Source organism: Spermophilus citellus (assembly GCF_964194105.1).
Source record: "Spermophilus citellus genome assembly, chromosome: 3".
Classification (NCBI taxonomy): Eukaryota; Metazoa; Chordata; class Mammalia; order Rodentia; family Sciuridae; genus Spermophilus; species Spermophilus citellus.
Genome location: NC_138184.1, coordinates 198,616,731 through 198,630,840, shown reverse-complemented (window position 1 = coordinate 198,630,840; position 14,110 = coordinate 198,616,731). Strand labels below are relative to the sequence as shown.

At 38.2% G+C, this 14,110-nt stretch overlaps 1 protein-coding gene across 3 annotated transcripts in view; it reads left to right on the top strand.

The window, feature by feature from the left end:
- The window catches only part of DYNC1I1 (dynein cytoplasmic 1 intermediate chain 1), a 280,791-nt gene that overhangs the window by 226,347 nt on the left and 40,334 nt on the right, over window positions 1-14,110 (top strand). The gene's annotated exons all lie outside the window — the stretch shown is intronic.

Below are 14,110 nucleotides of genomic sequence, written 5' to 3'. Positions count from 1 at the left end.
GGTAAGAGAGGAAGTCATCAGCAGAGAACCCAGTTCCATATGCAGGGCAACTGGCAATTTGTGGTAGCTTTCACTGTACTAGAGAACAGTAGAGGAGGGTGCATGATGAGGAAGATCTTTGCACATGCTGAGTTTGAACTGCCTGGGAGGAACATTTTCAAGACTTCCAGTAGGCAGTTTGCCATGTGCAACAGAAGAGAGTGAGCTCTGGCTCCAGGTATGTATATAACAGAAGTCAGAATAGCTAATCACATTTAAAGGAGAGGATTTTAAAAGAAACACTAAGTCTCAATCTTGAGGAAGAGAAATATTTAGAAAATAAACAAGAGAAATGGTACCAGAAAGGGGGTTTGAAAAGTAACTCCAGGAATAGGAGAAAAATTAGAATTTTGTGTATAGTTTCATGGGTGTTAATGAAGGACAGAATTGACTCTTAACTGGATGAAAAGATGTATGACCTCATTTACGAGAGAAATTAAAAAAAGAAAAACAAGTTGAGAGATCTATTTCTAACTATCAGTTTGACAGAAATCTTAATTTAACAACATATTCCGTCATAAGCCAGAAAGAAACCAGCCATTTGCATACATTGCCATTGGAGATGTAAAATAGCACTACAGTGTGGAAGGGATTCAGCACTATCTAAAAATACTGCATGCTTTAACAGACAATTCCAATTTCTGGGAATCTATGCCAAAGACAAACTAGCCAAAATAAGAAAAGGGCGTATATAGAAAGATGTTCATTCAAAGATTAATTGAATAGCAAAAGACCAGAAACAACCCAGGGTCTTCATCAGTAGGGCATATGTGAATCAGAGTAGAAAAAAATGAAGAAGACTTCTCCATAACATAATGACTGATCTATAGGATATATTTTTTAAATTTAGAAAAGATATATGGATAGAAGTACATATAGTATTTTGTCATTGTGTAGAATTACATTTATATATTTTTAAAAATTGGAAGGATGAACCACATAATAGGGAGACAATAGGATGAAAGATAAAGACAATAAGCAGAATTCTTGGAATATGTCTTGTTTGTACATTTGACTTTAGAACCATATGAATATTTTATGTGGTTATAAAACAAAATAAAATAAAATCTGGTTCCATAAAAATTTGAAGTAACATGAAACAAATCCTCATAGTTGGTTCAAATTGATGGCAAAACCTTACAATAAGGAATGGCTTAAACTTTAAAATCCTGTACTGTTGGGTGTGGTGGAGCATACCTGTAATCCCAGCAACTCCAGAGGCTAAGGCTGGAGGGTCACATGTTCCAGCCTAGGTAACTAAGAGAACCCCTGTTTCAAAATACAGTTTTAGAAAGAAAGGTGGGATTGGGATATAGCTCTGTTGTAGAGCATCCCTGGGTTCTTTTTCCAGTATAAAAGAAAAGAAAAAGAAAAAATGGAAACACCTTAATAATTAAGAAAGTAGATAATATCACCTTTAAGTAGGCCTGCCCACATAATTAGATCTGAGTCTTATCAACTTTCCAGATCTCTGAATTTCAAGGAGACAGGAAATACAGATGTAACACCTCAGATATGTAATCAGACAAATCTGGACAATGGGTAAATTTGTTGGACAACTGATTCCACTTCTGTAAAAAACTAAAACATAACAAAAACAAGCAAACAAAAAACCTCGAAGTAGAAGCTACAAAATAGAACAAAACAAAACTTGAGACATTTCATCCAATCTCAACATATGGATTTTATGTAGATCTTGATTCAAACAATAAACCAGTTTTAAAAATTTAGAAAGCTACTGAGGAAATGTGAATGCTGACTGTACCTTTGATGACATTTATGAGTTGTTATTTTAGGTATGATATTCTAATCACTTTGAGTGGTTTTACTTCTTAGGAATGCATATTGAAATGTTTACAGAAAATACACTGATACCAATGATTTGCTCAAAATAAGCAGTTTGTGGATATAGATAAATATAATTGACCCTGTATTGATAATTACTGAAGATAGATGTTTGATATTAGTTTACCTCTAAATATGTTTGAAATCTTCTACAATGTAAAAGACAGAAGAGAAATAATGACAAATACCTCAGAGAAGTAACATCAGGACCAAAATACATCCGTTATTAGTTAGAACTCAGAAACCACTGATGTTCATAGCAAATGCAGTTTCTTTGTAGTGTATTAAATATTTGACACAAATTATAATAGGTTATAGAATGAGTGGAAAGTGAGGATAAATCAAGACTTTTCTATTTTATTTAAGACTATAGGGACTCAGGATATCGCTGGTATGGAAAAGCCAGTGAAGATGGAGAGTAGAAAATCTCTAAGTGTAAGGTAGAGAAAGAGTCATTATAATGTGAGCTAGATCCCTAGCATGAGCAGGGGAAATGAATTTTAAATATAAGCTGGAAAGGATGCGGTCAGATATGTCTAAGTCTGAAAAGTCTCTGATGATAGCTATTTTCTCAAGGAGTTGGGAGGTTAACTGTTCTGCTGAGCATGAAGTGGAGGTACTGAAAGGAGCAATTTCAGCTCATAAGAGGAGGATAGGAAGAGATGAGTAGGGAAACAAAACCAGACTCTGGGCAGAATGTTTTCGTGGCACCAGTCTTCAGGACTGATTTCCTCAGCAATACAAACATGGAAGAGGAATGCTACTGGATGTGAGATTGAAGCCTTAGCAGGGTGTGATGGAAGGACCTAGAACATGGAATCTGGAGATATGGATAAGAAAAGTGTAAGCTGAATCAGAAAGGAAATGAAAACAGACAGGATGGCATCAAGGGGGCAAGGGAGTGGAAGCCCCCAGAAGATCAAAGAACGGGTATGAAGGAAGGACTTGGGTAAGAGAATTTGTAAAATAAGAGATGATCATTAGGAAGTGAGGTGTTTGGATTAATGATCCACAACTGAAATAGTTCCATATGATAACAAAAAGAAGAAGAAAGAAGGAGAAGGTAAGAAGACAATGACAGCATCTTCAAGGATGTGGGATTGTGTAGTTGAAATTCAGTGAAGATGAAACTCACTAGAGAATGCAGGTCATAGAAAAGGTCAAGGTGTCTATGTGCCTTTGGAGTGGACAAGAATAATGGCTAGACTCAGATGGAAAAGGAGACAGTGACCACATGCTGAACTCCACAATGAATTAGGAGGAGAGATGAAGAGGTGAAGGATGATAGAGCCAGATCAATGAGCTTAAAAGAAGACTTTTTCCTGGAGAGCTGAGGAGCAGTGAAATAGCCCCAGAGAGCAAGTAAGAAGCTGATGCACTCAGTATTTTGAAAGACAATACAGATAATGCCCAGCTTCTACTTGAGGGCCCTTAGCTGAGACAGACAGAAAGGTGGTGAGCTTATGGTAGGGCTAGAATTCCTGAGGAGATAGTAGAACAGGCCACCAAGGAGAAAGCTAAGAACACAGGAAAAGGCATTTACCATGACAGAGAGACCCAGGGATGGGGGAGAGCATGGTGGAAACATCTGGAAAGGAAGAAATCATGAGTGATTTGGGTAAAATAAATGCTGATAGATATTTCTGGAAAACCATATGAGACCCCACCAAAAAAAAAAAAAAATGATGGGGATGGGTTGCTAAAAAGGGCCCTGAAGTGCAGAATAAGATGGCAGTCTTTACAGATTCTAGCAAAATGTGGACAACATGAAGGGAGCAAGGATTAAAACACATTGCACATCCACCCCCACCCCGTGCCTTACCACACTGCATTTCATCACTAAACCGCTGTCAGGGAGGACCTCCCTTTGAAGCAGAAACCTTGCTGGAGTGGTTTTCCTTGCAAGAGAGGAACAGGCTGCGTTCCAGGCAGCTGAGTCAACAAACTCACAAGTACCATTTTCATCCGAACGGGCTTAGAGGAAAATATCCAGTAAGGAAATGAGGCTGGAATGATATAGGTCTCCACTTGCTTGTGTAGATTGATTTTTATTTTATAGGTGATGGCAAGTCATTTTAGAAGTGTATTAATCAAAATTTAATTTTAAGAGCTTGCTTTGAAATACTATGGGAGATGAATTTGCATGTGTGGCCTACACCAACATTTTAGTGAACTCATACTGTGTTGTAGGCATTGTGATAAATGTTTTAAATCCCTATAATAAACCTATGAGTGGATATTAGTATCCCAATTTATATAAGAGGAAATAGGAATAAGAGGGCTTAAATAACTTGACTGCTCTCCTTAGTGAATAAGTGGGGAAATTGGGATTTAAACTTAGTTTTGTATGATCTCAAAGCCTGTGTACTTGGGTTAGAGCTATAGCTCAAAAATACAGTGCTTACCTAGCTTGTCAAAGGTCTTGGGTTGGATTTAATTGGTGCGTATAGTGAATTCATTCTATATACATATATGGAATATCACGCTGAACCTCATTAATAGGTATAATTAATCCATGTTAATAAAAAATTTTTAAGCCTGACTTCTTTTCCACACCAGCATGCTAAGAACAGAGATAAGAAGCCCAGTTAGAAGCCTAGTTTGGTTATCAAGATGAAAGACAATATGGAGAAGAATAAGGCCAAATCTGAGAGATAAAATCAACCAGACACAGTGACCAAATGACTTGATTTGAGAGTTAGTCAGTGATGATTCTACTATTTCCAACTTTGGCATCTGAGTGATGGTTCACATGATCATTTCAGGACAGACAAGAGGAGGAGCAGGCTTGGGTTAGAGGTACAAAATTAGCAATCTGAACATGTTTAAACTGAGGTACCCAGAAATTCCTAGAAGGTAATTAAAGAGACACGTATCAGTCCATTCGGGCTGCTATAACAAAATACCTTATACTGGATAATTTACAAACAATGCAACTTATTGCTCATAGTTCTGGAGGCTGGGAAATCTACAATCAAGGCATCAGCAGATTCAGTATCAGATCAGGACCCTGCTCCAAAGATGGTATATTCCTGCTACATCTCCTTGGGTAGAAGGGCCAAGCAGCCTCTCAAGCTTCTTTCATGAGGGCACTAATTCCATTCATGAAGGCTCCAACCCAAGGACCTAATCACCTCTTAAAACTCTCACCTTTAAATACCATCCTGTGGGGATTGAGTTTCAATGTATTGGTTTTGGGAGGACACAAACATTCAGACCACAGCAATACTGAAATTTGGAGGGCAAGAGTTGAGTTTAAAAGAATAGATATGACAGTGATCAGTATACAGTTAGTAATTTATTCCCAAGGGGAAATTTACTAATAGAATGTGAAGAGCACATTGAGTCCAATGTTGGAGCCACTGATGCAGCATGTGTTGAAGCATAAGAATGTAAATCAAGGGTGTTAAACACCAGAGATGTCAAGGAACAGACAGTTGGAAAAGGCCAGAGGAGGGTCACAGAGGCCTCAGTGAGAGCCATTTCAGTACAGCAGTGGGGATGGATTATATGTGGTTAGAGAGTAACAGTGGACACAGAAAATATAGACTACTCTAGAAGAGAAAGAGAGAGAACAGAGACAAGCAGGAAAAGCTGGAACATGAAAGGATTTGGTTATTATACTATTTGAAAGACCTGAGTATATTTGTGACCTGAAAAGGAGTCAATAAAAAGTGTGGCCAATAGTGTGAGTCTTAAAAACTGGGAAAAGTTGATTACAGATACCTGTGTGGAAGAGCCAAATGGAGACTGGGGCAGAGGGAGAATGAGGCAGGACATCAGTAGGGATTGTAAAAAGGGCTATAGGTAGGTTTAGCTAAATGGAAGTGTAGTAGAGGAGTGAGGAATAAAACAAGGGTTCTATTTCTCAGTGAAATAAGAGGTGCAGTTATCTGCTAACAGAGGCCTATGATGTGATTAAGAGAGGAGCTGGGCACAGTCACACACACCTGTAATCCCTGTGGCTCGGGAGGCTGAGGCAGGAGGATCACAAGTTCAAAGCCAACCTCAGCAACTTAGAAAATAAAATATAAAAGTGGGGATATGGCTCAGTGGTTAAGTGCTCCAGGGTTCAATCCCCCATCCAAACAAAAAAAGAGCAAGGGGGTTTAGACCAGGTCCTCCTTGGGGTACTCCCTGACTCCAGAGGATGTCTGACCTGCACAGACATAAGGACCAACTGGGACTAAATACCACTGGCACATTTTGTAGGTGATGTCTGACTTAAATTTTATAAGGTGATCAGAAGAGTGTCTGGAATTATGTAAGCATGCTGTTGTTGAATCTCTTCAGGAAGCTCCTAATTCTGACCTTTGAAGCTCTCCATGACAGATTTAGGTGTGGGAAATACATCTCATCTCCACAGTTCTTCTAAACCAGAGGTTCTTCTTTTTTATTGATTCTTTTTAGTTATACATAATTCATTATGTATTAGAATTCATTATGACATCGTTATAAAAGCATGGAATATAATTTGCTCTGATTCAGTCTGCAGTACTTCCCCTGTCCCTCCTCTCCTCCCTCCTCCAGTTCCCTTCCCTCTACTCTATTGATATTTTTTAAACCTGGGATTCTTAAAGGGTGGGTGCTTGTTCATCAACAGCATTCCCTGGGTCTTAATTAGAAATGCACATTCTCAAGGTCCCACCCAGACCTCCTGCATCAAAACCCCTGGGAGTGGGCCCAACCATCTTTGTGTTCCTATTGCTGCAAAAAATGTGAAAAGTCATGCTCTAAAGAACTGTAAAGTTCTCTATCAAACTCCCCATCCTACAGTGTCAATAGGGCAATTCAGTCATTTTGAGGGAACTCTCCTTTCCACTAGGCTTATGTTGAGAGTCTTGGGACCAAGTTTTGAGTTCCTACTGGTGAATGAAAACTAGCTTGCCACCACCACACCACCAACTCACTTTCTTTCTTTCTTTGGTACTGGGGATTGAACCCAGGGTGCTTAACACCCAGCCACATTCCTCAGCCCTTTTTTATTTATTATTTTGAGATAGGGCCTCACTAAGTTACTTAGGGCCTCACCAAGTTGCTGAGGCTGGCTTAGAACATGTGATCCACCTGCCTCAGCCTCCTTAGCCATTGGAATTACAGGAATGTGCCACTGATTCACTCAGTTTCTTGATATTTTACAGATACTACTGATTCTGGCCAAGCATTTGTATGATGCATCTGTTTGAAACCCCAAATTAATTAAAACCTTTTGTTATGTGCTGGGAACAATGGTTATGCTTGAACTCTTTGACAATGTGGGCTGGTGTCATTCTCCTCTCTTTTGGTTTTTTGTTTGTTTGGTTGGTTTTGGTTCCAGGCATTGAACCTAGGGGTGCTTAACCACTGAATCACATCCTCAGCCCTTTTTTTGTATTTTATTCAGAGACAGGATCTTGGTCATTTGTTTAGGGACTTCCTGACTTGCTGAGGCTGCCTTTGAACTCAGGATCCTCATGTCTAAGCCTCCTGAGTTGCTGGAATTACAGGCGAGCACCAAACCACGCCTGGCACATTCTCCTCTTATTAATCTTAACAAATGTAAGAGTTAAAGGGAAAAGTAACAACATGTCTTAAAATTACTAGTAATTTTTGCAAGACTATTATATAAAATAAATAGGGCAAAGTGAAAAAAGTAAATATTGTTTTGAAAATACTGCAAATCAAGATCTTTGGCTTTTTAAAATCTTATAGAATTTTCAAAGGGGTCTGTGGCAGAGAAAGAAAAGAGATGAGTATTTTCGTTAGTCCTTTCTGACAATAATGATTACCTTAGTAATCTTTATTTTAACTCACTGGGTAGGTTGGAGTCATTTTATCAATTAAACAAAGTTAAAGATTATGGTGGAGTCTCACTTAATACCCAGATGAGTGACACCATCAAACTGAAGCTTGCAAGTGAAATAACGTGAGGATATAGAAAGATTGATGCTAAGAAACAAGACATTGAACTTAAAAGGAGGCTATAATATAATACTTTGTGAAAAGAAGTATAGGTCAAGAAGATAACCAAAGAAAGTTCAAAGACAAACCAAACAACAGGAGAATTTGGCCATGCAGATGTGCATTTTGTACACTCCACTGACCAAGAATTCATATTTCTAGTGCAAAGATAAAGTATTAGGAAAGAAAAATCTGTATTCCAGGGAAGGCTGCTCTAAGCCACTATAAATTTTCTTTCAAAATGGTATTCACATACCCTGCAAAATCAAGCTCATCTTGAAGTCTGTAGCAAAGACCATATTCACTTACTTTGCATAACTAATATGATTTCCAGAGAGACAATAGCACTTCACATTCTTTTAGAAAAAGAGAAGCTATTATTTTAAAGATCAAAATTTTTAAATGAAACTTCTGTACTTAGGATTTAAAAATATTGCAGCTAAATGAAAAGTATATTTGCAAAAAAATGCAAACATTGCCAATTTTCTTTGTGATTTGAATAATTAATACTTCCAGTGATTTTACATATGGCTTTACTTAAATTTTTCATCAATATTGGACAGGTTTTGCATTCTTGAACTGGGAAAAATGAACGAAAAACACAACACTTCATATTTTAAGGGATTTGAGTTTCTAAATTTCCAAAAGAATAGCTTGGTTTATGAGCACCAAATAACCACATTTATTGATTATAGGTGAAAATTTTATCAACCTATTAGTGTTAGAGAATCATGAAATTTTAAAAGTATTAAATAATTTACTGATTAAGTAGGTAAAGGAAAAATAAGCAATAATGACAGAAGCAGTTGGGGGGGGGTCATCAGAAACTTAAGGCAATGTAATTAAGGCCACTTATTTATTTATTTACGTTGGGGATCAAACCCAGTACCTCACATGTGCTAGGCAAGTGCTCTACCACCGAGCTACACCCCTAGTTCCATTTTTATTTTTAAGCATATGAATGCAATTGTTTTTTGACAATGAAAGGAGCTCTATTCACCATTTTAATTATCAATATATTTTGTTTTAATTCTATACAAGATTCTATATTGAGGAAAATGAAAGAGATAAATTATAAGCTCTTGTTCCAGCAGATAAAGAAAACATCATTGATATAATTGGTCACTATGTAGATAGAATCTGGGAGAGGTCAAGTGAATAGTAGAGCAGAACCAGTTGTGTCCTGATCGGGTGTATGGAGGGTAGGTGTTATTAGTCAGGTTTTTGTCACTGTGACCAAAATACTGATGAGGAAAATCTTAAAGGAGGAACAACTTATTTAGTCTCATGATTTCTGAAGATTCAGTTTACTCTGAGCGAACTCCATTGCTCTGAGCCCAAGATACAGCAGAACATCATGGCAGAGGAAGGTGCTCAACTGTGACATCCAAGAAGCAGAGAGAGAGAGCAAAAGAGCGAGAGACAAGCCAGGAACAGATACAGTCCATGGGTATTCCTCAGAGACCTACTTCCTCCAGCCATGCCCCACCTGCATACAGATACCACCCAGAGTTTCACTCAGATGATTAATCTGTCAGATGTATAAAGCTTTCTATGAAGTTACTGCTCTCATCATCTAACCATTTCACCTCTGAACATTCTTACACTGCCTAGCACATGAGCCTTTCAGGGGACACCTCATATCCAAACTATAACAACAGAACATGGAAGACAGAGCGCATAGGTCCTGTAGCTGTCCACATGGAGGCCACCCATGAGAGACCATGTGAGTTCTCACTTCAGCATCGTCTGTTTCTGTGTCTTTATCTGCCCAACTTCCCCTTTGCTCCAACTTATGAAAAACAAAGTGCAAACACCTACCCTTGACCTTGATGCCCCCTTCCCAACCAATTTGTCTTCTGCCTTTTTCTACCAAACTGCAATTTCACCCCCTACAATCTATCTTTATCCCCATGATCTCCACAGACCTTCTTCTGCTCCTTCAAAAGTTGTTCTGACCTTCTTCTTGCCTGGTCCAGTGGTCATTCTGCCACTTTCATTTCCTTTGATGATTTTGATGCTTTAATGTCAGTTGGTCCCTGGAACATCCATCTTTAAATGCATTATGAGGTAGTTTTGAAAGTACAGTAAAAAGCTGCATACTTAAGTCTGTCTTTGATGATCCTTTCAAAAATAGAAAATGCATTGCCTGAATAAATTCTGTTGAGTACCAACTCTTACCTTTTACTGTATGTTAGCACATTAAATTTCTCATCCTTCAAAAAATGCTGGTGTTGATGCTTGGAAATAAAGTATGCACTCTTGACTGGATTAAAACATTCATTATTCCACTCAGCTTCTCTATTTGCTGAGGTTTGGGATAGTTTTTTTCCTGTGCTGCAGTTGAACTTAGTGGCTAGACAAGTTATGAGTCTCTGGATTTTCATCATTACATCCAATTTGGAAAGTTTCAGTGGATTCCAATTAAACATTGGGTTAATATTTATTTTGGTCTTGGTACAACTTCACAAGATTTAGGCTCCTGATACTGTTCGTGTATTTGCCAGGTCATTCCCTTTCTTTAGACTTCAAAGAGCTTATGTTTCTTCTGCTTGCATTAATACCATCTTCTAAATCCTTTCTACATTAGACTTTGGGGCTCTAAAATTTAATTTCTTTCTATTGACTGGTCAGGTATATGGCCTGACTTAACCCATGCATTGATATTTGATGTGAATCTTGGAACCTTGGGGTGCTGTCATCCAAGGACCACTCATGAAACACATTTGATTGATGGAAATCACTGACTTCCTCTGAATGTATCATGACATGCATACAGCTGTCCTATACATTAACATGCATCTCAATCCTCTAGTCTCTTAACAAAACCGTGAATCTAAGAATGAAATTGTCTAAGTGACTGAAGGATGATGACTTCGCACAAATTAGAAAGAAAATCTTCACTCTTCAAGCAATGGCTGTGAAATCAATAAACAAGTATTACCTACTTCATTTGTACATCTTCTGCCAGGGTTAAAATATAGGATCACTGTCTTAACTGATTGTTTTCCCTCTTAGCTACTAGGAAAGAATGATAATTTGAATCTGTTATGAATAAAAGAGATTGGAAACAGTTTTTCCCTAAGGAAAAACATTCATTATTTCTTTCTAAATGTATTCATTAAAAATGATTATGCATTATAATAAATGGTTTAAAATGGACACATTATATATAATACAATGACAGAAATACTTTTGTATCTTGAATCACAGTGATTATGCAACTGAGACAGAACTGCCACCCTTCCCCTGTCAGACTGTGAGCTCCTTGAGATTAGGTCTGTCTTTTTTTGTCTCTATTCCCACACCAGCCATAGTGCTTGGAACCTAGTAAGCACTTACTAAACCAATGAATTAATACATGAACAAATAAATCCTTTTTTTAAAAAAATTTAAAAAGAGGTGTACATTGAAATCATACTACATCAAATGTATAATTAACTGTGCTTTCGAGAAGCAAAATTCATAGCTACAAATCCCTAGTACCACACACACAAAAAAATTCATAGCTACAGTTAAGAAGTATTATAAATAGAAAACTGAGATTAAGCTTTAAAACTTCTATTAGAAAATAGTTAAGAAAGTATAACATTGAGGGGACAACCAAAGGTAACCATCCATACAGTAGAGAGTCCTCCTAGATGAACTCCTCACAAAGGAGATAAGTAGAATCCAAATCAATTTTGAGACAGGTGTGAAGAACTAGGCAACCAGAGTATGTGTCCTTACCTGCCACCTGCCATCTGTGAGCAAGGGCTGAGGTTCCCCATCAGGCCTGGCCCAGGGATACCTGTTCCTGGAAAGTCACTTCTTGGTGTGCTGTAGCCCTCTTACATTCAGGAATGCTCTTTCTAAAGACACTCCTAGGAAAGCCTGTCTTCTCTGGGGAGAAGAATGGGGCCTTTCTTTTTCACTCATAGTTTATAAGAGAAATTCCTATCTCACTAAGATAGTGAAGAGATGTAAGAAAAACATGCTAAAGAGGCTTCTCAGAACCAGGGACATCCAAGCTGAAGTTTGATGTAGGTATTAGTTAGATAAGAGGGAAAAAGGAAAGTTCACATAGGACAGAGTATATAAAACACAGAAGCATGGGAGAGTGGACATTTGCTAGCTCTGTGGATTTAGAAAAGTTGTTCCACCTCTCTGTGCTACACTTTATTCATCTATGAAGTTGGGATTAAAATACCACCTATTTCTTGGTGTTCTTGTGAAAATTAAATGATTGAATATGCATAAAATTCTGAGAATAGTGTTCAGCACAGAATAAACACTGTGAAAGAAGCAGTAATAATAATTACCATTATTACTATTAAACTCTGTTGTTATTTTTGCCATGTGACTTGGACATTAAGTGATTTAGTGGGTGCTATAGTTTAGATCTTGAATGTCCTCCATAGGACCATGTATTAAAGCTTGGTCCCCAGGATGGCACTAGTGGGAGGTGATACAAGTTTGGAGAAGTTGGTCCTCATTGGAGGTCATTAGTTCACTAGGGTCACCAGTCCTCTTCCTTTTTTGTTCCCAGGCTTATGATGAGACTGGTTTTGCTCTGCCTCATGCTCTTACCATTGTGGAATGCGTCACCACAGACCCAAAGTAACAGAGCCAGGCAATTAAGAACTGGAATCTCCAAAGCTATGAACTAAAGTAAACCTTTTTTCCTTATAAATATGTTATCCCAGGGCTTTTGTTATAGTAATGGGAAGCTGATTAACACATGGGGCTGGAGCAGTAGGTATAAGGTGACAGGATAGAAATATTGCAAGGATAGCTATGGGGACAGAAGGGACAAGATGACAAGACAGTCTGTGGGGTCATAAAATTGAATGCAGACTTTCATCTGCAGATGACAAGGGTGATTGTTAAATTATTTGGATCTGGAAAGTCCCCAAAGACTCATGTACTTAAAGATTTGACCCCCCAATGCAGCAATGTCCAGAGGTGAGATTTTTAGAAAATGAGTGAATCATGAGGACTCTGACCTCAGTGGATTAAACCCAGTTGATGAATTAAGAATTTGAATGAATTATTGGGAGGCAGAGCCTAGTTGGAGGAAATAAGTCACTGGGAGCATGCCCTGGAACAGTTTTTCTTATCTCTGGCCCTTTCTCTTCTTCCTCCTCTCTCTCTAACCTCTCTCTTTCTCTGCTTCCTGGCTGCCATCAGCTGAGCAACATTCCACCACTGTGCCCCTTCCACCATGAGGTTCTGCCTCACCTCAGGCTCAGAGAAGTGGAGTGAGCCAACCATGATGCAGTGATTTATTTTACGTGACTGAAACCTTTGAAACCATGAGCTAAAATAAACCTTTCCTCCTCCAAGTTGTTTGTGTCAGGTATTTTGTTCCCAGTGGTGAAAAGCTGACCAGCACAGAGATAGCGTAGAGATAGCACAGGGTCTCTTTGTCTCTTGCTTGATGTCATGCAGAGTGAAAGTGAGCACTAAGGACCGCACACATTCCCCACAGAGTTTGGACCCTAGTGTTGACCTAAATGTTCTGCTTCAGACAACTGGCTTAAGCCAATTACCAACAGTATTTGTGTTCTATATTAACTCTGATCCATCCCATAGGTCCTTCATATCTCAGCATTAGTGGGTCTTGTTGTTAATGGACCCACAACTCCATCACAGTTATAGCAACTTGATTGACCAGTGTCAACTTTGGCAACCCTTCTTGAGACTTCCCCTCCGATTCACTGCTGCCCCTAAATTTTGAGACGAAGCCAGACTGTATTTGACAATCATCATCACACTAACAGAAGCTTCATTTACCTGACTGCTTACATCTGACTGGCATTGTGCCAGAGATTTCACATAATTTTAAGAATATTTGTACCAGTGCACTGCCATGTGACCTCATCTTGAATGATTCATTGCAGAATAGTGTCATCTGGTCTTTCTACTAGTTTTGTGTTTACCTGCATTTACATTGTATCCTCAATTGAACTTTTCTTTTCATCAACTTTAAATTGTTTTTTGGTTTTGGATCCAAACATATATTCCCTTTTTTCCTTGTTCCAACAAACCTCTGTTGCTAGTTTGTCAAATCTTGACCCAGGGGTCTTTTCATACCTGCCCCACCAAGTCCTGGCTTCTCAAAGGGGGATGTGGCAAGATTAGAAGATAGAGGCAGTTTCATTTGTTTTAGATCTACAAAAAGTGTGTTTAAGGGTTTTTATTCTTAGTAATCCTAATCACTTGCTTTTACAATATCTGCATATTTCTTTAACTTGTTTGACAATTTAGTATATACTTCCACATTCTTTTTTCAGAATAGGATTTT